Source organism: Larus michahellis, chromosome 6, assembly GCF_964199755.1.
Source record: "Larus michahellis chromosome 6, bLarMic1.1, whole genome shotgun sequence".
NCBI lineage: Eukaryota > Metazoa > Chordata > Aves > Charadriiformes > Laridae > Larus > Larus michahellis.
Genome location: NC_133901.1, coordinates 20,162,283 through 20,189,733, shown reverse-complemented (window position 1 = coordinate 20,189,733; position 27,451 = coordinate 20,162,283). Strand labels below are relative to the sequence as shown.

Sequence of the window (27,451 nt, the reverse complement as noted above, 5' to 3'; positions counted from 1 at the left end):
AGCAACAGCAGCTCAGAGCTGTTAAAACCACACACACAGAAATGCCTTAACCACACAGGGGTGAACCAGTTTGAGCTTGCGGTTCCCCATAGCTCGGTTCAGCCAGAACTGCACTTACTCCCCATCACCTTCTTTCCCAGGGTAAAAAATTGTTTCCTTATGGCAGGGCAGGGACGCTGGAGCGGTCCTCAGACATGATGGTATATTTCTGTGGGACAGCATTCTCATAATGCTCAGGATCTAAGCTTACTTGGGCTGTCACTTATCTCAGCCTTCTCCCCTCCCGGAAAAGGTGCGCAGAATTAATTTGGGAGGGATGGGATTTTTAGAGATGGCAAACATGAAAAGACACTGAAAGATAAGTAAGAAAGTATGAGGTTTTTGGCTTACCGGAAAAGACCAAAAGACATAACCACCACCCCTTCCCAAATATCTCAAGAAAGACAAACCTTTGAGAAACTTAAACCTTTATTCTCCCTAGCTATGAATTCAAATGAAATTTGAATTCGTAGCTATTCTTCAATTCTAGCTATTATTCAAATGAAGAGTTGGCAACATGTATCTGCCAAGCTTCCTTTTCCTTCCTAAAGTTGAAATAACATTGGGATTCAGCGCTGTAAATCCCTTCCTAAAGAAGGATACGGGCAAAGAGACAGTGTCTGGGGAAAACAGGGAGTTGCTATGGTTTGAACTGCTTGTTTGAGTCCCTGGGATGAATGAGGCTCTAAACTGAAATCTGCATTCAGTGTTACATGCTATATGCATCTCGTTCAGTTATATCCATCCAGTCTTTCTAGTTCACGTGTTCTGGGCAATGAGTAGAGGACCTTTCCTAATATCTGGTTTCTCCTCAGCCTTGTGTCCAAATGCAACTTTGAAGGGAGATGAAATAAAGCTGGAGCAATTCCTAGGCCTATTTGTGCACTCAGTGTTGCCCCTCTTTGCTCAAGCCAGATATAAAAGTAAGTTGGAGAAGGGGGTGGGTTTAAACCGTTAACAAGGAACAAACTGCCTAGCTCTTCCTCCTGACCTGGCTTTGCATCTGTTTGCTAGAGGCTTATTTCCTTGTGTGTGGTTGCACAGTTTTTCTTTGAGTTGCAGACTTCTGGTGTTTAAAGGGGCAATGGATGGAGGAAGCAAGATTATCTAAGGATATCAGTTTTTCTACAAGAAAACTAAAGTCAGCATTGCAAAAAAAGCTTCTAACTGTAACATCTACAAACATCCTGAGCTGACAGACTAAACAGCATTCTTGTGAGTGAGCAAGAAGCCTGGTAGTCTCTGCTAAAGGCAGGGCAAGAGCAGAATGTCAGCGGAGTCACCCTGAAAAAAATTAGGTGGGCTCAATGTAAGAGAGGCTGAGTGATTTTCATATTGAACCTGGATAATTCACTCTTATGTGAAATTAAGGCCAAGACAAAAGGAAAAAATAAATGACGTATTAGTTAGTCAGGCTTTGCATAAGGAAAAATGAACTCTCAGCTCACTCCAGAGCAGGGAATAGTGTAAGACTAATGTTCTCAAAATGGCTTATTATGCCTAAGGAGGTTTAGGGATGAAGTTGTATGTTGTTTATTTGGAAGTCAAAAAGCAAATTTGCGCAGAAATGAGAATAGTGCTGTATGCAGTAGCCCCTAGCATTTTTCATGTGCAGTATGCCAATATTAGCTGTCTGCTGGAGTGTTTGGATGAAGGCACCACTGAGCAGACTGATGAACGTTACCGTTTTTCTTGAGCTGTGATGGATGATTGCATTCAGGTCTTGGCATGTACCAAACTTGGAGCATTTTGTTACTGACATGATGATACTGCAGCATAACATGATGATACAGCATGATATAGATCCTCATGATAGAGTATCTCTTCCCGGGAAGACTGCAAATGAGAAACTTTCTTGTGCTCTTCTTCTCCCCGTGTCTGAAGTTGCCTGTACTACGTCAAAGTGATAGATTACAGTGCAGCTTCTAATGGTTGATTTAAGAAGAATCACGTATTCTTTCATTTTGTATCAAAATAAAGAAGTTTAACTTAGCTTTATGTAATTTGCATGCCCAGATTCCCTTGTACTTGATGGAACAAGATGCAGAAGATGAAGGAGCCATGCCTTGCTATTCTGATACCCCTGGAAAGAGGTTGTTTCTTAACAAAGCACGTCAGCCCGAAGTAACTTGGAAGCTGGAGAGCTTCCTTTGTAGCATAAGCATTGAAGCAGAGATATTTCCAGGCATTACATTCCAGAGAGAAGATAGTTATGCAAAATCATAAGCCTCTGTAATTGATGGATTTCCGATGACTAAATGTCCAGTGCCATAACCAAAGCTGAAACTTCACTGACAAACACCGTTGTGAAAAGTCTTACGTGCTTTTACAAGTTGTTGCTATTGGCTCATCACTCAACATGAGCAGAAAGCACAGCAGTGTAGTTGTGCAAAGCCAGAGATACCGCCTGATGATGCAGCACAGGTAAAATCTACAGTTAACCCCTCTTAATCTTACAATTTAGGGATTGAAGAGAACCTATTTGGACATTCGATGCTATGAACTAAAAAGGACTCGGGTATATAAAGTGAGACTTAAGCACTTATGTTTAGCCGGAGACCCCTTGCTGCTTTGTCTTGAAGGTAGATGAACTCCAGAAATCCCCAAGCATTTTATTTTGCCAAACATCTGGAAATTATTCTCTGCTCATATCCACAAATGCCTCAGTGGGACGGGAACATGCAGCTCAGCCCTAAGCTCAACTGAGATCCTGAAACTTAGCATTCCTTTTTCCAGGTTTCTTAAGGAGTTGGCCTGGAAAAAGGTACGAAATAAAATGCAAGGAATGACCGCTGCTTTCCTCACTGATAAGGCTGGTGTCGTTCTGCTCCAGTGGGTTGGTTTTTTTTGCTTTACAAAAATAAAATAAAGGTAAGAGTGCTCAAGGAAGACAGAGGGGACCCAGATTCAAATTCCTTCTCTGTCTAGAAGATTGTTGCCTTTCAAAAAGTGTCTGACAGGCTGGTCCTTGTTCAGAGGAACCTTTTCTGCTTATCTTTCCAACATGCATCACAGCTGTAAAGAATTGAGGGAGTTTGGAGAAAAAAAAGGAGGGAGAGATGGGGATTGTGCTGGCTGGTTCTGGCCTCTTTGCTCAAGTCACTGGCAAAAATGGAGAACAAAGAACAAAATCATGGCTTTGCTTCCAAAGAGTGATTTGTCTTTTGCCATGAAGCTTATCTTCCTTCTTATGCATGCTTTTTGACTTCCCTTCTCCAAAGATTATTTTTTTTTTCTGCACAGCAACTCTGCTTTAGCAGTGGAAGTTGAGACTGTCTCTCCCAAGACAGATGAGTTTATATGCATTTGAATTTCCTCCAGTGAAGGAGAGGCTTTGATTTGCTGTGCCGCTGCCCATGGCAGAACGCAGTCTGCCTTGCTTGAGGTGCTTTGAAATAAAATGCATCCAATCTCCCAGGCTGTTGCCTTGACTGGATGGATAGTGCTCTCTGTATCGATGGTCTCCTGAGGTTTGGCGCTTAAGGCATTGCTTCAGCATTTGCTCTCTACAGATATATGTGAATATTCTGATTTTTGATGGTTTTAGTCTACACTGGGCTTGTGAGATCTTGTGTGTCCATACCTGTATGCTGACTGCACGGGGCCCTCTGGAACTTCACTTTGAATTCACAGTCCTATTGCAGGACAAGAAACCAGAAAAGTGGCAAACTAACTTACTGGCACCGAAGTCCTTTACTGGGCCTGATGCAAGTAGTTTGTCCTTCTGTTAGCTTTGGTCAATAGCAATGTTTTGTCAACCGGAGTGTAAGGTCTTAATACTGCTACGTTTTTTCTGGTTCCTTATACTGTGATCTTAACTACTTTTGCAGGTATAGGATGTGATAAACTTCAACTAGTGTATGTGAAAACACCAGCTAAAGAGACTCCACAGAAAGAAAACACTATATTGCAGTGGGAAAACACCAGCACCGAGTTCAGCTCTATTCTGCCAGAGCTCTCTGTCAGCATTTATTAAGATTGTGCTGAAATGCTTAAAGCTGATGCGCAACAGAAGGAAACAAGTAGGGGCAGGGAGGATATGGCAAGAATGCTACATGTGGTTTTGACCTTATGCAAACCTTCCTTTACTCTCTTCCTGGCATTATTGATTGATTTTGTAGGTAGAAATTGCTGCAGCATGCAGGAGCGCAGCTGCTTCTCTATCGGCCTCTACAGAGAAATAATTACTTGCTAGTCTCAAATCGAAAAGTCCCAAACTGCCACTGGTCAAAAAACGTTAAGACATTGCTGTAGTTCAAGAACACAACTTTCGGATGGGCACGAATCAAATTAAAAAAAAAAAAAAAATCCAACCCACTGAGGTATTTTGCAACCTACGAGAGTCTTACTGAGGAGGCCTGCTGGAGTGAACGGTGGCGGTTCAGCTCCCTTTATTTTCCTCTTCAATTTTTACAAAAAGGACTGATGGGGTGACCATAACATGAGGTGACTTAAAAACGCATTAAGCCAGCTACAGTCTCTCATTGGATTGTGTTGAGGGAGTTTGGATGATGATAAATGTTGTTATCCTAACACTGAGGAGTGTTAGTTATAGATCGGGACCTCTTCATGACACCCACCTTTTGAGAGGAACGTCAGTTGACTTATAAGCAGGCCCCAATTAATGTAGAATATTTTAGGTTACTACTAATAGCTGCAAATTAATTTTCTGCAAACTAAGTCAGGTTAAATGGTATAGTCAAACTAATTCTTGATTTAGCTTCCTCTTGGTTTAGTTTTTGAAGATTTAGGAGTCTTAATGGGAAGAAAAGCATTTCCACCTGTAAGGTCTGATTTTATTTAACAGAGCTGTTATTTAGCCTGTTAATTAAAGTGTTACAAAGTGGTTCGCTGTGGCAAAAGCAGTGTAACTCCAGGAGACCTAAAGGGACTAGTGAAAAGATGCCTATTTTTGTCAAAGGTCGTTCTGAACTTTTGACTCCGCAAGTGGGGACTTGTTCTTGACCTTGGGATTTCTGGTCCCCGGACTGATGGCGATCGAGAATATTGAAAAAGGAGCTATAGAAAACTACCAATTTTCACTTAATATGAAAACTGATAGTTTTGCAAGTATGTGAAAATTTGATCTGGTGTACAGTTTGCTGTTTCTGCCAGCCAACACTCCTATTCACGGTGTAAATGACTGAACTTCTCCCCCTGGGCAAAATGGGGAATTTGTTCAGGCGCAAGTATTTCTTTTCATGATGAAATTTTATCCCCCTTCTATCAAAAGCAGCTTTTTATACAGAAACATGGTTTTCCCACTGTTTTTCTAGTCATAAGAATTTCTGTGCAGAAATAGTGGTATGGTCTTGTGGGAATTGCATACCAGCTAAAGCAATTCCAGCCATTGTTCTCCTTCCACGCACCCCCGCTTAAACTTTTCCAGGTTAGTAGGAAGTCAGTAAGACAGAATTAATGGAGGCAAAATTACATGAATGCCTAGAAGATTAATTTACTCTGATTGTTTCCTTGTTTACAGGCAATCAAAAAATCTCGTAATATGAATCGAAGGTATGTAACAGGATGAAAAGCTCCAGACTGTCTAAGAAAGCCCTTTGAAGGTGAAAGACAATGGTAACATCATCTTACACTCAAAATTATATGCAGCACAGGTAGGGTCACCAAACAGTAAATCATGAATATGTCATAACACTCACAGAAGTACCACATAAATTCACATTCATAAATAACAACTTTCCCGTTCCACAGAACTGAAAGAAGGATGTTTGAGCTTTCCAGTCCTTTCCCTCGGTGTGTGAAACATTCTGGCAATTATTTCTTATTTAGGGTGACTGAGTGTAAGGAAATGTACATATATATCAGGAACTTCAAGTTCTTAGGGGTTGGATTTTAACTTTTTATTGAGCTTTTATGATGGAGGATTCATTCCATATTTGTAATTTCTGATCGATAATTAAGTTGACATAATCAAAAAAGCCTGACCCACACTACTTAAGGAAAAAAAAAAGGCATTGTAGGTATTTGTCACTAAACAGCAAGTTTTAAATTAACAAATGAAGTGAACTATCTACTCTTCTTGTTGCTGAATTGATTTGCAGAGCTGTCTGCCTAAATTACCCCTGCTCTCCAGAGATGAGGGCATAAAACTCTAGAAAGAGGTAAAGTTGTGTAATGTAACTAATGTGCAGGTGTGAGTCAGACCAGGAATTTTAACAAAAAGCAACAAAGCCAAGACTAAGGTCTCACTGGAGCTGAGGTATCAAAATATTATGGTGTTATACATTGGCATGAGTAGCTTGGAAGAATGTGAATACATCAATGTATAAAGATGTTAGAACTTTTCTTTACACAACTAATAATAATTTGGAAGTGGATGTATAAGTTGAAAGAGAAAATCCCTTGTAGGAACCTTGATACAGGTGCAGAAGGTCACACTTTTTAGTAAAATTTCATTGCTGATATTTTGCTGTAGGTTGATATTAAGGAGAATTTTTGTAGTTGGTAAACTTAGTAGATTCTAGTAAGTCGGTAAGTAGCTTATGAGATGAAACCATCTAACACCTTGTCATGCTGTCCTGTGGCACTGCTGTTTGTATAGATCATCATGCATCTCTCAAGGACTTTTAAAACTTTCAGAAATGGAACTTCAGTGTGTAGGTGTAGCATTACTCCCAAGAAACAGTGTGATTTGCAGGCCTTTTATGGTTTAAAGGTGGCCTGGAAATGGCGACTGCAAATTACCTAGTGAAAGCTTAGAAAAGAGCATTGAAAAGGTAAATAATTTGTGCGGTGCAGAAATATCCTCACCCAGCTCTCAAGAAGGGGATGCTGCTCTTAGCCTGGTGTAAACCTGTGTGATTACTGTTTTCTGTGGCGTTTGTGGAAGGGCTGAGTAGCAACTATGGCACTCTACAGGCACAGAAGAAGAAATTAGTCCCCACTTGCTCAGCAATGCAGGACAGAAAAGGGATTCTTGTGTGATTAAATCCAAGTCCTTCTTACAGGAACTTGTGGCCTAGAATATCATTCATAAATCTATCAGGCTTCATCTTTAAACTAATTAGGTTAGTTCTACTGGGAGGTTGCCTCAAAACCTGACTTTCTTGTGTTGAAACTGTGCTCTAATTTACTGTTGTGGCAACAGTCCATATAAATTGGTATAACCGGTAGGAGTAAGTGCAGACAGCCCTCTAAGGAGTTGCTTTTGTCATATGCTCTTTAATATTGGAGACAAGTGGTTTCCTTGATTTCCTTTTTTTTTTTTTTTTATGGAGTTTCTTTTGCTTTCAAGTAGCCTGGGGAAGTAGCTACATATGGAAAAGCAACTTAGGTTGTCTTGTTCTTTGATTTGCGCAGTAATAATGCTGTCTTTTTGATTATCATTTTAAAATAGTTCATCATATTTCTGCAAACAATATGAATAATCAGTCAGCTATTGCATCTTCTAGTTAACGAATAGCACAGCTGGCTCAGCTTTTCTGCATCCAGAGCAATTAGTTCAGCCTGACTCTTGGATTCTTTCTTCTGTATCTTCTCTCTAAATTGCTGGTTTGCAGCCGTGACGCATATGTTTTGTAGAAGTTGTTCTATTGCTCTATAGATGCTAAATTTCATTTTGCTTATACACAAAATTATAATACCATTAAATACAGCCTTGTAATAATCTTACTTGCATCCTTCTGTAGGCCTGATTCTGCTACCCTAATTTGTCTAAGTAAATATTATTCATTTGATTCTTTGACACAGGAACACCACTGAGCGAGGTGCTGGTGCCAGCCTACCATCGCCCACTGGCTTTTTTGGGAACGCAGTGTAAGGCTATCCTGAAATGAGTGCCAAATGCTCCAGTGTTTATCTTTCTCTCCTCATTGCTCTATGCTTACAACTGTTTCTCTAATGCGGGGGAAAACTGTCCTAAATTTATTGCATAGTGTTTGTCTGACCTTCAAGACTACAAAATACGTTGGTGGTTCGGTTGTTAAAAGTCACGAGAGAGTCAGGCCGTCCATTCCCGGCTGTGCCACAGACATCAGTGTGCCTCGTAAATCCCGTTGCCATCTCTGGAGAAGTTAGCCACATACTGACAGGCAGCAGATATAAATAACAATATGCATGTAAAATAAGGTGGATTCAACTGATCTGTCTGATAATAAAAGAATTCTGTGGCAGCCGGTCTTTATTACAAATTTTATCACTGTTACTGAAAAGCTAGCTTTTATCCTCCCTTTTTTTCTGAGAAAGTTTTCCCTTTCCCATTGTTTGCTGCTGGGAACTCTATCATTCATAAAACGGGTGACTGCGCTGTATTCATTGAGGTTAATGCCAATAGAAAAGACTTGGGGAGACAGAGGGGAAAGAAAGCACTTCCTGTAGAGTTAAATTACCAATTATTAATTTAAAAAAAAATAAAATAGATGGAGAATCTGTCTTTATTTGCACTACCGTTGATACTGAAGAAAAATGTATTTACAGATATGATACTTTAGTGAACTACCTAAAAAGCTGTCTCTTACTTTTCCCTTTGACAGAAATAGCTTTCTAGCCATTTCAGAAGGGCCTTCTGTAGACACTACACTTGTTTCTAAACTTAGTCTGGTTTCCCTGACTCACCTAGATGAGAATTTGTTACTTTCAAATGGGATTATACCTCTTGGGCTCAAAAAGGCTTTAAAGTAGAGCCGCCTAAGTACAAGTTAATTTATGCCAGCTTCCTCTGTCCCTCAGGATGTTATTTTTTGCCCAACCATAAGTCTTCATGCTGATAAGAGAAAGAGAGCAAGTGTGAAGGCAATGTGCTTAACTGATCTTGAGCTCTTTATTTAGGCTGCGTCCTCCCCAGAGACCCTCCTGATGGCCACATGTTGTGCTGAGGTTTCTTCGCGCTGCGCCACAGAGAATGGTTGGTGCCGCTCTGTCTCACACCTGCTTGTCCGTGCTACGAATGAGACGGAGAGCTGAGCAGTGGGTACCCCTTCAGTGTGCCCAAGAGGCAAGCTGGTGTGCTCCACCTCCTAAGGAAACAGAAAATGCGGTGGCTGCTCCTGCCCCTCTCTATGCCAGGTGGGGACTGCACAGGAGATGCGTGGAAGGGGGTTGCTGTGGTGCTCAGGAGGAGCAGCTCAGGGCCCTACCATGAGCACTTTGCGCAAGTCAGTTGAGTTGGGAGGTTTGAGCTTGGCTCTTCTCTCCTTTCATCACACAGTTCACTTTCTAGAACTGTTTTAGACATTCTTCACCCTTCTCAATGTAAGCTGCTTACCTTATTTCTCATGCTAGTTTTTAATATTTTTTCAGGGAGGCCATGTTGCCTTTGACAAAGTAGTAGTAGAATAGGCATAAAGGATGCAGAAATCCAGTTACGATCTCTGAAATCTCCAAGTGATGTGCTCAAAATAACTTGCATCTCTTTTATATCGCATGAGGGAAACCATTAAACTAACATGACCCAATGGGAAAAATATTACAGATGCATAGCAGTCAAATTATAGGCTTAAATGAGCCAATTCATAGTTAATTTTCCTTTTTATTATTAGAATTTTGTTTGGATTATCTTTGGGATTTGGGGAATCCTATGAAACTGAGGTGAATCATTTGAAGTTTAACAGTTAATGAACACTTTCACTGTGAAATCTAATTACCATGCTCATGCTTTGAGTTTATTTTCATGTTCATGATATGAAGTTAGTTTATCATTGACAGAGTACAAAACCCAAATAAATGACAGGCTCTGTGGTTCTAGTGCTGGACTACTTTCAGTAAGGATTTTCTTTTTTTATAATTCAGTTGAGATTTTGCAGATGAAAACCTCTTACATTTTTGCCCCTGTTCTGAGACAAAGATGAAGGGATGTTTTGATATAAGCAAGAATTGCTTCAGGGTCTGTGATACGCGAGTACAACAGAAATGTATTATAATCTCTGTTTTCTCAAAGCAGTACCTTTCAGAATAGGGCTGACTCTTGTCTCTAGCAATACTCGTCATCAGGTCTCAGCACGCTTCTCCGATATGTTTCTCTAGGTCAGGCACTACTGTAAGGACTTGCGCTGTGCAGGAAGGTGAATTGGTACGCGGTCGAGGTACTGCGAGTGAGAAGCAATCAGATATTTGAAAGACATCGTGCCTGGTTTTGAGATAGTACAACTTGACAGCTTCATGGGATGGACCTCCAGGGACAGGGAGAACAGCTGAATTTATTGGTATTTAGACCATTTATAGGCTTCCTTCCAAATCTTAGTTGGAAGGCTGGCTTTCTTCGTAAATCTTAGTGAAGCTATCTGATCAGCTGTATCACTTGTAAGGATTTTTATTAATAGAACTTCTGGAAAGATTTTTGGTTTCTTGTGACATAATGTAAAGAACTGTCACCACAATGTAAAATGAAAACCAGGCTTTTTCTAAAAACACCACACGAAAATCAAATGGTTCTGAAGTGAACATAAAAGTAGACCCAGATAATAAGTACGAAAGTGTAAATTTTGTTGCATGAGGCATTCTGTTCTGAAGGGGAGTTGTGAATCCAGCTTTGATACTGTCTTGGCGTAGGGGTGGTTGTGTCCTTCACAGCAAGGAAGGGGCATGAGCTGTAGATTGAAGGGAATGAGGATTTCTTTTTCCTGCATGAGTGTCTCACGTTCTCCAGTTCTCTAGTTTTCAGACTTGGAGGCTGTGTTTGACCATTCTGCACTCAGCTCTGACGGCCCTGGAAGAGATGTTCCTGGAGCTGAGTGTTCCTTGGCCTGGAAGCAGCTGTGCAGAAACAAAGCCGTATTTGGGTGTGCTGCTTCCTGGGCCAGTTTGAAGAGATTATTCTCCAGCATGGTCCATCTGCTTGTTACCATTCCCTATTGAAGGCAATTTTCCTCTCAGGTGTGCTGGCATGTGCATCTAGATGAAGCTGCTTTCTAACACAAATCATTCAGAATAATCTGTACTGGGTTTTTGTTTAGCGGGTTTTTGAAATTGATCATTTTCTCAGGAGAACATGAGTATGATTATATGTGGTGTCATGCTGCAGCAAAAGCAAGGGATGGTGCAAGCAGCTGAGAAGGGATTTGGAGTAATAATGTCTTTCAATGGTCCAGATGGAACTGCCTACCTCCTGAGGTGTACGGCAAGAGCTACCGCCCCTGCAGGAGGGTATATTTTAGCTGTGCTTTACTATACATGTTACATTTTCTTTCTCATACATAAATAGTAGTTACATATTTTACTCCCATTGAAAGTCATCCTAAAAGTCAGGAGCTGGATGTTTAACTTGCTTTTGTGTCTTTGAAAAATTTATTTTGCCGCTGTGCAACAGCATTAAAGTCCAGCGGGCCCAGCTAATTTTGAGATACCGAACATAAGAGGAAAATTTATGGTGTGAAAACACTGTTAAATTTTACAAACCTGCTTTGCAATGCAAAACTCATTCATAGCAAAGAAGTTGAATCAAAGGCTCACCACTGCCAACTAATTATTTAATGTTCTCTAGCTAATGTTGTTACGGTGCCAAAAATGTGTGCTTCCATTTCTTTTTCTTTTCTCATTAGGAGCATAAGCTGATAAATTATTTTTCTGCTTGAGCTGTGTTTGATTTGCACTAAATTTTCTTTTGTGAAACTAAATTTCTGTTCCTTCTCTTCATCAGCAAATTTGGAAAATGGCACATCATCTCTTTGCTGTATCTAGAAGTAAATACATTTTTAATCAGGTTTTATCACACTCTTCAAACAAAAGACATTTAAAAAAAACTTATTAATGTATGAGAATCCAGAAACCAAAATGAATATGTGACACCTTGTCCTTGCAATTTAGTGATACAAAATAAGGTGGTTGTGAAGTTGTTTGCCAAAGATTTGAGAGATTTGCCTTCAGTTCCCTGCTGTTGTAAACCATTACAGGCCCTGTAAGATGGCTGGCAAGTAGTTTTATCTTTGACCATCATCTTTAAAAAGGCTTTTTTTAAACAAGTGTTAAGAGGACAAACAGTGGAATTCAGGTGCGGTTCATAGGTGTTCAGATATCAGGGTGAAGCAGGTAGTTTAAAAACCTAACGCAGAGCACCCCACCAACTCAGTGCCACTTTCTGTGTACTATTACTAAATAAAGGTTGGCATTCTCTCCATTTGAGTCAGTGGGAAACTTGCTGTTGGTGTCAGCGCAGGTAGGATTCCCCTGGAGAATTCTTCAGTCTGATCACAATGTAAATTCACAAAATATTTACATCTCCTTGTTGCAATATCCAAAAATAAGCAAATTTTTTGGTACAGATTTATTTTTTGGGTACAGTAACTTGTAGCTATCCCATCTGGAGCTGTGATTTCATCAGCGCTTGCAAACAAAGCATATTTCAGTCTGGTTGAGAGGCTGTGAAGGAAAATCCAGGATGTTAGTGCTTTGATTTAGTAAATAGTGCTATCCTTCTGTTTCAGTGCTAAATTGTGCTTCCCTCAAAATGGACAGGATATTTGTTGGATTAAATGCCATTTGAGAGTTGGTTTCCTGACGGTATGTATTCCCCCGTGTTGCATTGGTGGGATCCATGCCTGACGGGTACCCCACGAGGCGCTGTGGTGAAGCTTGCCAGTCACGCTGTTCTGTGCAGGAATTCAAGAAACCCTTGCTGACCAGATTCCCAGCTTTAATTATCACTGCACACTGGAATTTTTCTTCTGAGTCTTGCATCCACATACTGACTGGCCCCTGTGTTAAGCTTATAGGCTCCCTGGAGATCACAGATGAGAAGAATACATGTGTAAGGCGTGTGTGTTTACAGGCTTCTCCTGCAGTATTTCAGTGGCAACAGGGCACAAAAGTGCAATGGTTGTAAACAAGAGCAGATCACCTGGGGGAAGACAGGAGAAATTTCAGTTTTCATCAAAACAGGTAGTGATCTCTTACATATGCTTAGTGCAGAGACAGCTTGCAATTACCATTTGAAAGTAATACCACAATTCGGCTAAAGCAAACCTGAATTTATTGAAATAGAGCTGTTTCCACAACTACGAAGCATTTGTATTTGTTTTGTGGAGAAGCAAAGCCAGCCGGAGGTCCCCTTGGGCTTAGACTCAAGGTTTGAGATCTTCAAACTGAGGCCTCAGGACAACGCATTTCTAAAAATGAGTAAATAATCAGTCTGTCAGATTTTTGGCAGAGCTTTTGCTTGTGTCTCCATAGTCATCCTGGCAGTCTTAGTGTACAGAGCTGGTCAGTCAGTAATCGAGGCATTAAACTATTGTACCTCAAGATATCTCAAATCTTTCATAGCTGTGTTCTTATTGGCTAAATCTAGCAGAAAACAGGCTATGGAAATAAATGTCTTCACAGCCATCCTGGAAAATGGAATTAAGAGAGGCAGAGTTGGGGTTTTGGTGGTGGTTAAAGAATTTGAAAGCAAAAGCTGGCAAAGCTGTAGTAGAAGCTTGGATTTAACAGATATATTTCAGCAAATGGATGTGTGAGGCGGTCCTCTAAATGCTAGAATTTCATTAGGGATAGGGGAGAAAAGAAACTACTTAATGCTGAATTTCTGTAAACAGGGAGATGCCTTCAGGTCTCAGATGACTTCACGCATTGTAGTGATCCAGTGGCAGTCTAAAGGGTGGCAGGGAATGTCAGATTGAGCTAAATCCCAGTCCTAATAAAGGCAAGAGGAGGGTTTTTTTTGGTTGGTTTCACAGGGTTTTGGATTTACCCCTGTTCTATGGCTTCTGAACAATTTATTTACACAATATGTTTGACCCCCCACTATATAGAAGTTGTAAATCATGTTTCTAAGAGTCCTTTGTCTCCAGTGGGGATGCTCTGTTGGGGCTCATTGCAGTATGAAAGGAAAAAGAAAAAAAAGAAGAAAAAACCACCCCAGTTAGACATTTAGATGGTAAGTTAACTTTTATATGAAACTTTCACTATATATAATGGGCAACTTTAAAGGCCATATACACACCACCTGCTTTTTGTGCCTTGCTCAGGTCTCAAAACTATGGTGTCATGATGGTGATTCAGATGGCCTTTGCCCAAGCCTGTGGAATTCTGGCTCTTTAGGGGCATTACAAAAGCAATCGCAGCACCCAGGAGAGGAGCTTGCGTTCAGTAGCCGGAGTACAATCCTAAATCATTATAAAAGCCTCCTGGCAGCGTGGCACAGACTTGGGGTCTTGATCTCTTGTTCTCAAGTCACCATATCCATCCTCTCAGCTGGAACTACGCAGGCTTTTTGATAAACAATAGAAAATGCTTGAAGTGGTAAAAATGTTTAGCTGCTTTCAGAAATAGCTGAGCTGCCATGTGTGTAGTTGTCTTTAACCACGGTCCTGCAGGCATCTACGTATGGCTGGCTGGCCCAGAGGGGTTGATCAGTGCTTGCATATAGACTTGCATCCACTTAGGTTCCTGGCATTAGGAGGTTCTGTGCAAGTTCTGATCTTAATGCAGCTTGTGGAAGGTGAGGTGACTTGTAGAGCTAAGCAATTGGGAAATTTGGCTCAGTAAAATATCTGCATCCTCACCTATACTTCTATCAGCATGGGTGTGTAGATGCACTCACTAAAACCACTGCAAGTGTAACCTGAGAAGAGGAGACAGCAATCGGTTATATGCAAAAGAGACAAATTCCCTTTGGGTCCTTTCAGGTCCCTTACCGGAGTTTAATTGTCACCTTCTTTCTCTGCATCTCCATGACAACCTTTCCATTGCAGTGGTCATGTCAATATCTAACAAGCCAGTGAATGAATCAAAAGGTCTCTGTACAGTGGATATTATACAGTCTGTGCACCAGGCAGTAAGTGCCCATTTCATCACTCTTCAGAAGGCTTAACTCTAAAAATAATTTTCAGAGGAGCTGTGGTAAAATCAAGTCAGAGCTGTTTTATTTGCTGTCCTAAGGTTCTCCTGCTGCAGCTGGGATACTCTGCTTGCTCTAGGAAGAAATAAGAGCAAGGACAGTTAAGAAGCCAAGATAAAGATGCAGATGTGCCTATGAGATGGTGTCACTTCTGGTGACCTACACAGCGCCTGGCATTGTTTTCTCACCACTCTTCCAGCTTGTAGCATCTGTTTCCCTGAGCTGATGCTCCTGCCTGGATGATGACTAATGAAATAATATTCTGAGCAGTACCAACATATGGCTCAGTGATGCTCTCTTTGTGCTAGAACCCATCATCTTGGGGCAGTAACTGTTCAAAGGGTAGCTACAGATATAACAAGGCATTTCCTATCAGTGTGAGTAGTACTTGCGTAACTGTATCCCTGATGAGCTGCTGTGAACATAGTCCCCATTCTGAGTTGTGACTTAAACTGACAGAAGCACCTAAATTTGTAATGAAGAACGACAATCTATCTTCCATTCATTTTACTACATAACTGTGTCCCATCTGTCTGCCTGCCTCCCAACTGCAAGGCCAGCACAATTCCTAGATTTTTCCATGCATGCTAATTCTTAAGGGCAACAATTCACACTGTTAATGACAGCTAACATAAAATTTGGACACGCAGAGCACAAAGCAATCTTCCAGGTCAGGCTCAGACACTTGTGGCACTTGGAAATCTTTTGTTTCCTCCCAATTGAGCACTGAGTAAGTGCGTGAAAATATTGAGTTTTACTCTATCAATTCAATTCTTGCATTTGTTTGCTGTAGCTCAGCAATAAGCTTGTGGAGTTGCTAGTCTTACTTTTCGTTTGCAAATGCAAACATATAGAAGCCAGTTTGAAAATGCAGAAAATAAAACGTGCTTTTAAAAAGTTGAGAAATTGCAGGGGATAGATAATGACAAGAATTTCATTGTGTGAACTGCATGTGTTATTGTAAAATGCAGCCAAGTATTGATTACTGTCTTAAAAAAAAATCCATAGGACTAAGTCAGGGGCAGGATATTAATAGGTATGTTACCGGGTAAATATAACAAGTAATGTTTGGAGAGGGAGGGCACTTCCTGTTAGTTCACAAAATGCCCAATAAGCAATGCATTAGACTCATCTCTTCTGCTCTCTTGGTTTTTGCTTTTGACAAGTGTCTCCCTGGTGTGGCCTTGGAAGACAACCTAAGGCAGAAATAGCTGCAGGGTTTGCATCAAACCCCTTTGTAGCCTTGACACCTTTTTGTGTAAAATTTGTGCTGTAGTATTTGCCAGATATGGAGGTCTGCCTCCAGGTAACATGATAACGTGTGCTCTACTTAAAGGTAAATGTATCTGCTGTCCACATCAGTTATAACGAGTGAGCATGAGCGCCCTAGGTTGTGCTGGTGCAGGCGGCTTCAAATTGTTAATTGCGTGGTTTGCATTGTAAGAAATTGTCCTGTCGGGACCTCCCAGCGAATCCACTCCACTGCAGTTGCTGACATGGAGGAGTGCTTAGCCTGGTTTTCAGCGCTCCCTTGATTATCTTACAGGTAAGATAGTGCAAAGAGATTTAGAGTTATGGACTGTCCATTCTCTGTAGGCACCAACTGGCTTCTGATCACAAAACAGGAACCTCTGCTAAAATTGTTATGGTAACGTAATGAGTTACTGCAGGTACAGATCTTTCCACTGTAGCCTTTTTAACATGTGTATGGGTGTTCAGTCTTGTGAAGGCATACAGTATAGCTTAGTTCTCCTTTGCAAAGACTTGTAAGGAAGCAGTGCTCCTTCAAAAGAGAGCTATGTCAACGGTTTGTTCTCTGGTCTCTTAATTAGTCCTTTCTTCAGGCAGCCTTGCTTTCTGGGAGGCATTTGCTTGTGCCAAGCAGAGGTTTTTACGGAAGATCTGATATATCTTGATGTGCTGAAGCACAATCACTTAAAATTGAAAGATAACGCGCTTGAGGTTTTAGTTAACTGAATGCAATTTGAAGCATAATCCAAAACTGACATGAGCCAAGTTTAGGATGGTGGCACAGACTAAAATATCAAGGTCAAGAGCAGAGTGGGTCCATTAAGGGGCTGTGAAAACTTGCATATGGCTTTTTCCCTGCTGATAACACAGATGGTGCTACTTCAAACTATTCTGTTGGCAATACCGCAGTGGATTGTGATGAAAGAGGATTATGTTAAAACTAAGGGCGTATGTTATCTAATTAACATAATAGATATATATTTTTGTTCTCTGTATTTCCAGTGATTGAGAGGTTTGGCACCATTTTCAGGTTCATTTTATGTTAAATTAACTGTAGCTATTTTACTTTTTAGAATTATCCACATTGATTTTCACTTACAAAGCTTGTGCATTGTCTTAGCCAAGAAAAATACATTTGTACAGATTGAAAACTCCTTCTGAACTGAATGGGAATTATATCTTTGGAATGACAGTGCATCACACAGAGAGCATTTTTGCAGGGAAGATGTCAGAATGTTTCATTTCTGTGTGCATTCTTTCATGAAAATGTATCCTTGATAATGTCTTTGTTTAGATTTAAAGCTGGAGTTTAGAATAGACTTTCAGAAAAGGACTGAAAATCTGCAGCCTGTGTTGCATTCTCTGTGTCTCAGACGTCTAACTTGTCTGTACCAGCATGCACCCATGACTTACTTACACTTAAATTTACCTCTGGTATTAGCTGACTTCTTATTGTTTGGTTGCAGTTTCACGGCATAGAGATACGCAGCACAGGAGTCTGGCTGGATTGTGTGCAGAGTTCTGTGCTAGGATGAGTAGATGATGTCGTGATAGGTCCTACCTTAGGTTTAGGTCTGGAGTTCGGTCAGTGCTGTTTTTTCTTCTCCAAAAGCATTTTTAAGAATTTCAGTTTTACTGGATTATAATCTTCCATAAATTTAGGGGATGGTGCCAGTTTACATTGAATTTCAGGGAGATATTGGTTGTCTGTGTAGTTGCTAGGGCTACTGTAAGGGTTAGGATTTAGGATTAAAAGGGTAGAACCTCCTAGGTTGCAGATGAATCTTTAGTGTAGAATAAGCCATGGTATTAAGCCTGTGCTTTACGTCATAGTTTCACTGTAGGTATTGGTCACCTGGGAATGTGGATGGGTAGGGTTTGGCTTTTAAAAATGAATGAACAATTAGCCCAGTCTCAGATGGGCTTGAAGACCCAGGATGAGGGCTGATGTCAGCACCATTCGTCTTTGATGAAAGAAGTGGCTACGTGCTTTTATTTCCAAATAAGGTTGATTGAAAGTTAGTTTCAGAAAAGGACTGAAAGCTTTTGCTACTTTTTTTGCTCAATTCTATTTGGCTCAGAGATTAAGAGCAACAGCTGGAGTCAGCAGGGTCCCTGTTTTCCCTCAGTAACAGTGACATGGCTTTATCAGTGGCTAGCGTTAGGTTTGACTAAGGGCTAGGAATTTAAGGCAGAAATGTCTGTAAGGATTAAGGTTTTGCTTTATTTCATATGATCTTTGCAGCCTAGGATGAGACCTCTTGTCTCCATCAGTTGATGACTAGCATTGAGTTTAAGCATTAAACTGCCTATTAAAGAACTCTGAAAACTGGCCACTTGGTTACCAGGCCCAGCCTACCAGGTAAGTGGGGAGTGATATGGCAATACTTCTCTGTAGCGCGTGAACTATGTGCTCCCTCCATAGGATGTTTTTACTTCTCCTTTTTTTTTCATTGCAGCTGACAAACAGCAAGCGCACTGTGACCTCAGAAAGAAGAAGAATCATCAAACCCTTAAACGGTTTAATTTTCTTGCCTTCAAAACTTGCCAGCTGATATGTTAGATAACCAGAGACATCCCTCCTGGGACACTCTTGTTCCAGGTGCCCCTCTCCAAGTCTTCCTCATTCACTGGTAGAGAGGGAAATGTCTGTGCAACCAAAGCATCAGGCTCACTTGAGCAGCTAGATTTAAAAAAAGAGCATTTATCTTCAAGCAGTATCCTTAGATGTATGTACATACAGAGGCACTGGTTTCAGCAACACAAATAGTAAACCGCATAAATGTGCATTTCATGGGCCTGAATAACAGTTACGTCAGGGAAGCAATAATAAAGCCACCAATATTCTTGTCTAAACAGAGGCAGGCAATCTTTTAACCTGCTAAATAACTGGAAAAGAATGTGTGTTAATAGTAATTAACACTGCCAGTGGTATCTTGGAAAGCATGAGACTTTGTTGTGTAGAGCCACTGACTAATGTCTGGATGTTGGTCCTCATTTTGTTGTAGAACTAACTGACGCAGTCAAGCTGACAGTATTTGGCTGAGAGCAAATCAAGAGAAAATGAAACAGTGCACGTTGGATATTGTTGTCCATGATGCTAGAGAAATTGTCCTGCTTTCTGCTGCTTTTAGCCTGGCTTCTGAAGGAAAAGAGTAATGAATTCCCATTATCCTTGACAGTGTCTATCCTCTGTCCCTCAAATGACCTCTACCAATCTCTTTCTCTCCCTGTTGGCTAATTTCAGTCAAATTTGTCTGAGGCAACAGTGAGAATTATGGTCAAACAAGTTCCTTCAAAATAGATGGTGTTTGGGCAAAGAATCTCAATGAAGTGCCCTTAGAGAGGGGAACACTACAGCTTGAGTTTGCACATTACTAGGCATCAGAGAAGCCACCAGGGAGTGAGATCTCAGCCACCGCTTCCATTAAAGCTCCGATCAGTCATGGGAGATGAATGTTTAGGAAAGCAAACTTCATTAGCTCTGCGACTCACCAGGAAAACTGGCATCACTGTGAGTTACGACTGGGTAACACTGGGTATTCAGATGTCTCCGTAGGTGACTTAGGGCTGTCATACTTACTACTCCAGTAGCTATCCTATGGAGCTGAATGTTACAGTATTAAATGCACCAGTAAGATGGTGCTGTTGGCATGATAATAACAAATGTCTTTCAGCAGAAGAAACTTTTGTTTTCCAGGCTTTTAGTTTACTGGCTTTAATGGTAACGATTCCTTAAATGCTTTTTCAGCACTTAGTCAGAAAAGCAGTGTCTTCAGACTATCAAGGAGTTGCTGCTTTTTTTTTTTGTCTAATCCCCTGAATTTCTGCCCATCTTCGTTGCATTAGACTAGGGGAAACTTCCCTAAATGTTCATCTGGTTTAACAATGATTAATCTTGAGTAACAGCTGAAATAATGCAGAAAGCACTTGTTACGCAAAAAAATCTGCGAACAAATGACAAGTACAGCTCTTTGCTTCGGTTCCCACAGTTGAAAATGAAAAAGCTTTTGCAAAGTCATGGAAACAAAATAGCTGTGCTAATCTGAAAACAGCAGCCCTGCATATGGTTTCAAGGAGAAAAGAGCAGAAAAGAAGAAACATGATGCCTGTGAATGGCTGAGTCTGTCATGTATCAGCCTTGGACTGGAAATTTGGCGCTTTTGCACCTCTTTCCCAAAGACTCACAGATGAGCTCATGTTCCATCAAAAATAGTCTGCCTTACTTTCTGAAAGGCAGCTATGCTGTCATTTGAGAGGAGGAGTTCAAACACATTTGTTTGCATGTTTTTATGCATTTGAAGAATATTCTAGAATCAGGTTTGCTATTGAGAAAATCAGACTGTATAGAAACAGTACCACAGCAGTCCTTCTTACAGAAATACATACTTGTAGTTCTTTTGCGTCCAGTTTACTAGTTTAACAACTAGTTTATCTCCAAGAATCCTCCTCTCAGTTGCATGAGAGAGAAACAAATTTGCCCTCTGATTTCCTCAGTGATAGCACATTATTGATGGCTTAATAGCTATCAAGGTTTCCAGATGGATTCATCAAAGCATTAAGCAAACTTTCAATATATATCTCTTTTACTCCTTTCTCGCCACAGAAAGGTACATATGAATAGAGATCAGTAGCACACAACGAACATGCAAATAGTGTTGTAAGAACAAGGTCACCATGGCTATTGTCGTAAGAGGCATCTTGATTTCTCTTTTCTGGCTCCCCATGCAACTGGTGTGGAAGTTCTCATAACCTCACTGGATTTATGCTAAAATGAAGGTAAGAATGTATTCCATCCATCTACAAATCATGGTCAGTAAGTTTATATATACCGGTCATACTAGACGTGGGCTCAGCTCTCTACTTTTATATAGAGATAATAGGGGAAAAAAGTAAACATTAAAACTTCCCTGGTGAAAGAGGTATCTCTAGCAATATATAGTAAGATAGGACTCAAACCAGGGAATAAGTACTGTTTTACCTTTCTGCAATTGGTATTATAATTTGTACTGTGGCAATGATTGATGTCACATTTAGTTGGCCACTAAAGGAACAAACAGAAAGCCTGTATCCTGAAGAGCTCAGTTCTGGGATTTTTTGTAACTGTCTCCCCACTTCTTCCTTAAATGGTTTTTAAAATTTGTCAAATGATAATGAGAGAATTTGTCTCACAAATGAAACATGTTTTTAATGGGGGAAATATTAATGCTGACTAACATTAATCCTTTTTTGTGATATAAAGGGAAATTTTAAATGGTGTAAAGTGTAATATTTTTCAACTCTAAAACATCTTTATACATTTACAGCGCTGTAAAATATCTCTATTGCATGGGAGAATCCTAAGCAAAGAAAAACTGAAAGTGTACAACAAGAGAAGTGCTTGCTTCTTTGAAAGATACAGTGTCAGTGATGGATTAAATTAGGAAATGAAATCAGGGCACTATTTGCAGGTATCTGAGAGAGATGCTTTGTCACCCAGTGTAACATCCATAGACTGACTAGTCTGACGCACCTCAGGATTTCTGCGTTTCATTTTCTGTAATTCTGCTTTGCTCAAATGCTGTCAGACAACTCGTGCTGTCAGATGACACTCTAGAAAAGCAGGAAAAACAGAAAATAATGTTGTTAGATAATGTCCCTGTTGTTTTTTCCCATGTCTTAGAAAGTGACTTTGCCTGTGAATCAAACCGAAGTGTTTGCATCTCCTATTCCCCTTTAAGAAATAAATAGGTCAGTTGCCTGCAAGAGGCTGGAAAGAGCCATCTATGTTCATGGTACTGCCACCGGCATGTGATTATGTAGAAAATGTGGTCATTTACCAGATAATTGTGTGTTTCTACCATAATTTTCCTGCGGTGGTCTTGTTCTGTAGGCTGTTGAAAATGTGCCCGGTACAGCAGAAAGAAATGCACTGATAAGGAGGTCCCTGCCTAGCAACGCAGTCCTTTCTGGTTTTCCTTAAGGTCACCTTCAGCTGCCTCCCTGTTCACGCTTCAGTTTCTCCCTGTTCCATTTCAGTGCTCTGTGCAATAACAGGTTGCAGAATTCAGTTTCTTAAATTGGCATCTTTAAAAAGCCCCGCTTTGAAAAACTAAACACTTTAATGATCATGTGTATCCACCCTGCAGGCTTTTATATAATAATTTTGGTTTTCCTCTTGTTGACATTCAAGAACTAAAGCAGCACACTGTGCTCTGAGAATCCAAAAAACAGAAGCAGCAAATTCTTCTTGTTCTGAAAGCTGTTCAGCAGCAGCTACTTCACTCTAGGAGCTTTCTTTTATGACACCCTCAGAGCACTGCCCAATTTTTTGAAATGGTACTTAAAACTTGATGATCAAATGCATTTAATGTGTCCCCCATCTTCACAGAAGTGAGATGTATGAATGGAGCCAAACTACACGATATAAGTAGCTGAGTAACCCCTACAAGTTGCCTCAGAGGAAGCGTGCATAAGTCTAGTTGAAGCCAGCTGTTTTCATGGTTATACTTTCTTTTTAAATTATGCTTATTTAGTAAATATATAATCTATAATACTTAATACCTTAATTTCTTTCCTAAATTTTTTTGGGGGTAGATAGTGAGGGAGGAAAGGATTAAGGAAGTAACTGTGTCAAGACTTTGGGTATTCATGAAAACTGCAGGTTTTATGTGGACTCCAATTGGAACAGTTGGGCACCTGCTTGATGCACACAACTGAGCAGCCTTTTGCTTCTAAGCCCAAGAGAGCGTGCCTGTACCCCAACACGCCTCACATCCACATGGGTTAGATACTGATGCATAGGCTTAGGTCTGGCACTTGTGAACTAGGTATTAGAAGCATGTGTTATCCTTTCCACTTATCCCCTGTGTGAGTGGATTGGGTAAATCACAGCTGTGCCTGCCCGTGGAAGTCCATCACATAACTTGCAATGTCTTCTAGTGGCATCACATTGCTGCTGAGGTCTCCCGAGATGGCACTGAGCCTCTCCTGGGACAAGCAATAGGGAGATAGGAACACTGTAGATAGTGTCTCCCCTCACCCCTTTTTTTTAACAGATGAGAGGGATTTCTCATCTGGCTCAGGTATTGTCTCAGAGTTTGCCAAGCCGTAATGAAGAGAGTTCTGGTTCAGCTGGGGCACCCTTTGGACTCGCTCCAAGACTTGATGTTTTCGGGAAACAGAACATCAGGCCGTTTGGAGACCTGGACTATATGGCCCCCTCTCAGTTGAAAGCTGGAATTGGCACCATGGATTTGTCCACTTTACACATCTTTTCATTGATTTAACTAGCATTTCTCATCTGGCGTGTATTAACACTTTTTCTGTACCTGATAAAACTGGAAACAGCAGTTTGGAGAACATGCAGCGGATGCTTTAGAGCTTTAATTTCAAGGCATCTTACATTCTTAAAATACTTAAAGGGACCTAAACCCATTTATATAGCTCGTTTAAAGTTAGTTCAGATTTTTCTGTGGTACACTGTTATCTGCATTATAAATTTAACTGAAGTTGTGCACTTCTCTAGGTTTGCCATTCTTCCTGACCTCTAATAATTTGCATTATGATTCCTTGCCCACATAATGCACTAATATATTTTCTCTTTTTCTGTTACGGTTCTGTCCTGTCTGGGCAGACACTGTAGCAAGATGCTGATGGGGTATGAAATGAGAATTGTCCCACCAGGAGCATAGGAAGGACGCTGGGCAGCAGCAGCTGGGCTGCTGACTGCGACCGTCTGCTCAAAGCCTGTAGGATAAGCTCCTGAGTCTCTGACTTCCATGGAAGCAGAAACCTAGCAGAGCTGGACAAACACCTCAGCTGACAGTTACATGTAAGCTGTTCGGTGATTTTCTTCTGCTTCTGCTTTTGTATTTGCCTCTTCTAAAGCTTTCAGACACAGACTGAACACTACCTGGGTATGCTGTATTTAACATAAATGTGTGTCTAACTACCTCAGTGAACAAGAGTGATGGTACTGACAGAAATAGTTGCAAAATAGTAAATATTAGGAAATACACTGGTAAACTGAGATCTTACTGTATGCATGTTTGAATCCTAAAGCTGTTTAGTCATTTACAGCAGAAAGGTGTCCAGAATGAATTGCTCATTAAAGATTTGGAGACATTAAAGCTCCAGACCCTTCTGTTACTGCAAAACCAGAGTGTTTCTCTGACAAAAGGTAGGAACAAGGCAGGTAAAGTGAATAGTACAGAACACTGCATAGTAGTTCTGGAACAGACACAACAGGAGAAATGCCAGAAATATCAAAAAGTAATTTGCCACCAGACAGCTCTTAAAGCAAGTATACGTTGGGGTGAGATGCTGACCTTATTAAAGTTATCTATCTGTTGTGTTTCTGTTGGCATTATTAGCAGAGTTTTGCCTGATAAAATGAGGATGAGTTTGTGGGGGTGGGTTGCATTCAACTGATATTCCCTTTATTTCTCAGGTTACTCTAAGGCCTGGGAGGCCTCATTGTGAGAACCGAGGAAGGAACAGTGGTGAACTTAAAAGCATATGAATGAATTCTTGAAGTGCATCACGCAGCCAAGGTGCTGGAGTTCAGGCTGTTTGTATCACTGCTGTGCAAGTATTTCCTTATATATAGCCATACTTCAGTTTCCCCGTGGGGTTCTGTGGTTCCTGAAGTGCACCAGGGCTTAGGTCAATGAATCTCCAAAGAGGACTGGAAACCTGACTTTACTCAGCTCTCTAAGAGTACTTTGTGACATTAATTCTACAAACTCAATGCAAAGCAAAACACTAAATCTACTTCTTGGAATAATTTTCACATACCTAGAACCAGAGTTTAAATGATTTTTTAGATTATCAACTTAATAGATATTGCTTAATATATTTTATTGTAGTAATAAAAAAAAGTCCTTCAATTACTGATGAGTCCTAAGTAAAAAATGAATTGCTGCCCACAGTCAATAGTTTAATAGTGGAAATGCTATTTAACTTTATTATTCAAATTTATGCTCAGTTTTCTCAATTAGCATATAAATGCTATAAATCACTTATATGGAAAAAGCCTTATCCTGAAATATTTCTAATGATTATAGATATCTGTGTAAGGCAAAATCTTGTCTAACATATAGCAGTTAACACAAATCAGGCAGAACAGGGTTATTGTACGATGAAAATTGTTTGTTTTTTTCAACTTTGTTTCTGTACAAGAATTTGTGAACCCTTATGTAGGGATCAGAATCTTTCCATCTTTAATATGCACATGTGAATGAGTAACCGTTTTCTTTTATGTATATGTATTTCTTTGGAGTTGGTTTGCCAGCCCGTTCTTTAACAGAAGTCTTTTTTTAAGGATCAGTCCAAGCTCCTCTTTGGCATCTTTGAGAACTGCTGCTGAAAGTATTACTGTAGCCACCTTTTGCACAGCGTATATATAATTTAGTAATTCAGCTGAAGAAAATATGCTAAATTATTCTGCTCTGTCACTAGAGGGCCAGAGTAAGGAAATAGATTCAGCAGCATGAAAGTTTATAAATGAGCGCTGGTTTAGATCAATGGAAGAGGAAGTGACAAAGCTAATAATTGATTAAGAAAAAGCTGTTTTCATCTTCATTTTGTGTGTTTGGACTCAAGTCCAAACTTGAAGTTACATCTTCAGTTGTAACAGTAGAAGTACGTAGCTTTTAGGCCATTTAATGTTTTTAGGTTAATATTAACACCCTAATCTTTTTTTTTCATTCTTAACAGAGTAGACAAAGGAATAGCAATTTAATTTCCTCCCAGAAAAATACTCAACCTAAGAAATAACCTAATGATACCATGTGTAACTTCTGACAAGAAGGTATCGACACCTTCTGTAAAGTACATTGCAGTAATCTAATCTGAAAGCAAATTCAGCCTGGAGTATGTCCAGTGTCTTACTTCAGAGGTGTGAATTTAAGCCTCAGAGCAGACTTGAAAGCCAACGCCAAACCCCTGCTGAAAAGAGGCATGTGCCAGAGAAGATGCAAGCCACTTCATTCCTTTGGATATTCTTGCCCCTGCAGGTGAGGGACGTTTTTCCAAGGGCCTGCCCATCTCTGGGCTTGGGTGGACTCTTGCCCTTTACATCTGCAGGTGACACATGCATGGACGACACTCCACATCCAGAAGGAACCACTGGAACTCATCACTGTTCTGGTTGCATCGGCCGGTGCTCTCCTAACAGATGCTAGGAACCAACCAATCTCCAGAAGGTGCACCAGTCCCACAGGCAAGTCCCCCCAGTAACAAAACACTCTCTACCATATCTTCTGTTTATTTCATCAGCTCTCAGCCTGGCTTCTCTGACTCTCAGGCAATAATGGCGAGAATCCACACCCTTGCTTTCCTCAAACACAGTTAATTGGTTTGTTCCAACACTCTCTTCCACTGTTGGAACTGAGAAAGGGGATATTAGTACTGATTTCATTGGGGTAATATGAAAGTTCACGAGTTGTTTTTTTCAATTTATATGTACGGCGGTCGCCATTTAAAAAGCTCTGAATTTGACAGTATCTGCTTTGCAACTGCTGTTGTTATGTCCAGTTTTAAAGGAAGAATAAATATTTCATTGACAACTGAGAATTAGATGATGTTCATTCACACACACATTAAAAAATGTACTGGTAACCATCCAGTGCATAGTGTTGCTGGGTCCCTGCCAGGCAATAGTTTGAAGGTGTTTGAATATTTTGAACTGAGGTTTATTCTTCTTCAGATGCATTCTTGATCAGCCAAATGATTCAGAATGTCCACTTTACCTGTTAAACCTACTTAAGCATCAGTCGTTTCATTTTCTTGACTCTCATTATTCAGGGGTTATAATTAGTAACTCTTACATTTCTGCATGAATTTTTAATGTGGGATTGGGCAAGGACAATTACCTAGGCAATCTAGTAGAGCAAATACATCCTTTTAGCCTCTCTTTCTCAAATAAAACCAGAAAGAAACCTTGTGATTCCAATTTTCCAGCCCAGCACAATCATGTTTTGTCCTTGTCTCTCAACTGAATTAACAGCATTATATCCCAGCATCCTGGATACTTTTGACAGGAATTGTAGTTGGACATGCTTTAAGTTGCTTTATTTGGTTTATTGGGAGTTGAAGCAAACACATCACGTAGTCATGTTAATGTAGGAGTTTAACGGGCTTATGTCATTTTCCTGGTTGGTCTATGTCTGGCATGCCCCAGGAAGTTAGCAGGGAGTGTTTGTATTGGGAAAAAAGTAAAACGAATGCTATGTTTGATCTGGCTGCTTGCAGAGTATCATTGGGAATCACTCTGGATGTGTGAAGTGCGTACACGAGCTCAGCTGAGGCCAGACTCTCCGAGGGGTGGAACTCCGAGGGGTCGCTCTAAAAGCACCGACTCTGTTCAGCCAAAGTCAGACCAGGGCACAT

At 40.4% G+C, this 27,451-nt stretch overlaps 2 long non-coding RNA genes across 2 annotated transcripts; both read left to right on the top strand.

Moving 5' to 3' along the window:
• Positions 1-5,575: 5,575 nt before the first annotated feature.
• Positions 5,576-9,057, top strand: LOC141744453 (uncharacterized). Its single transcript, XR_012587457.1, has 3 exons — positions 5,576-5,654; positions 7,750-7,815; positions 8,827-9,057. It is a non-coding gene; the product is annotated as an uncharacterized LOC141744453 (long non-coding RNA).
• Positions 9,058-18,320: 9,263 nt separating this feature from the next.
• On the top strand, positions 18,321-26,455 carry LOC141744452 (uncharacterized). Its single transcript, XR_012587456.1, has 4 exons — positions 18,321-18,440; positions 18,538-20,857; positions 24,510-24,612; positions 25,778-26,455. It is a non-coding gene; the product is annotated as an uncharacterized LOC141744452 (long non-coding RNA).
• Positions 26,456-27,451: the final 996 nt, after the last annotated feature.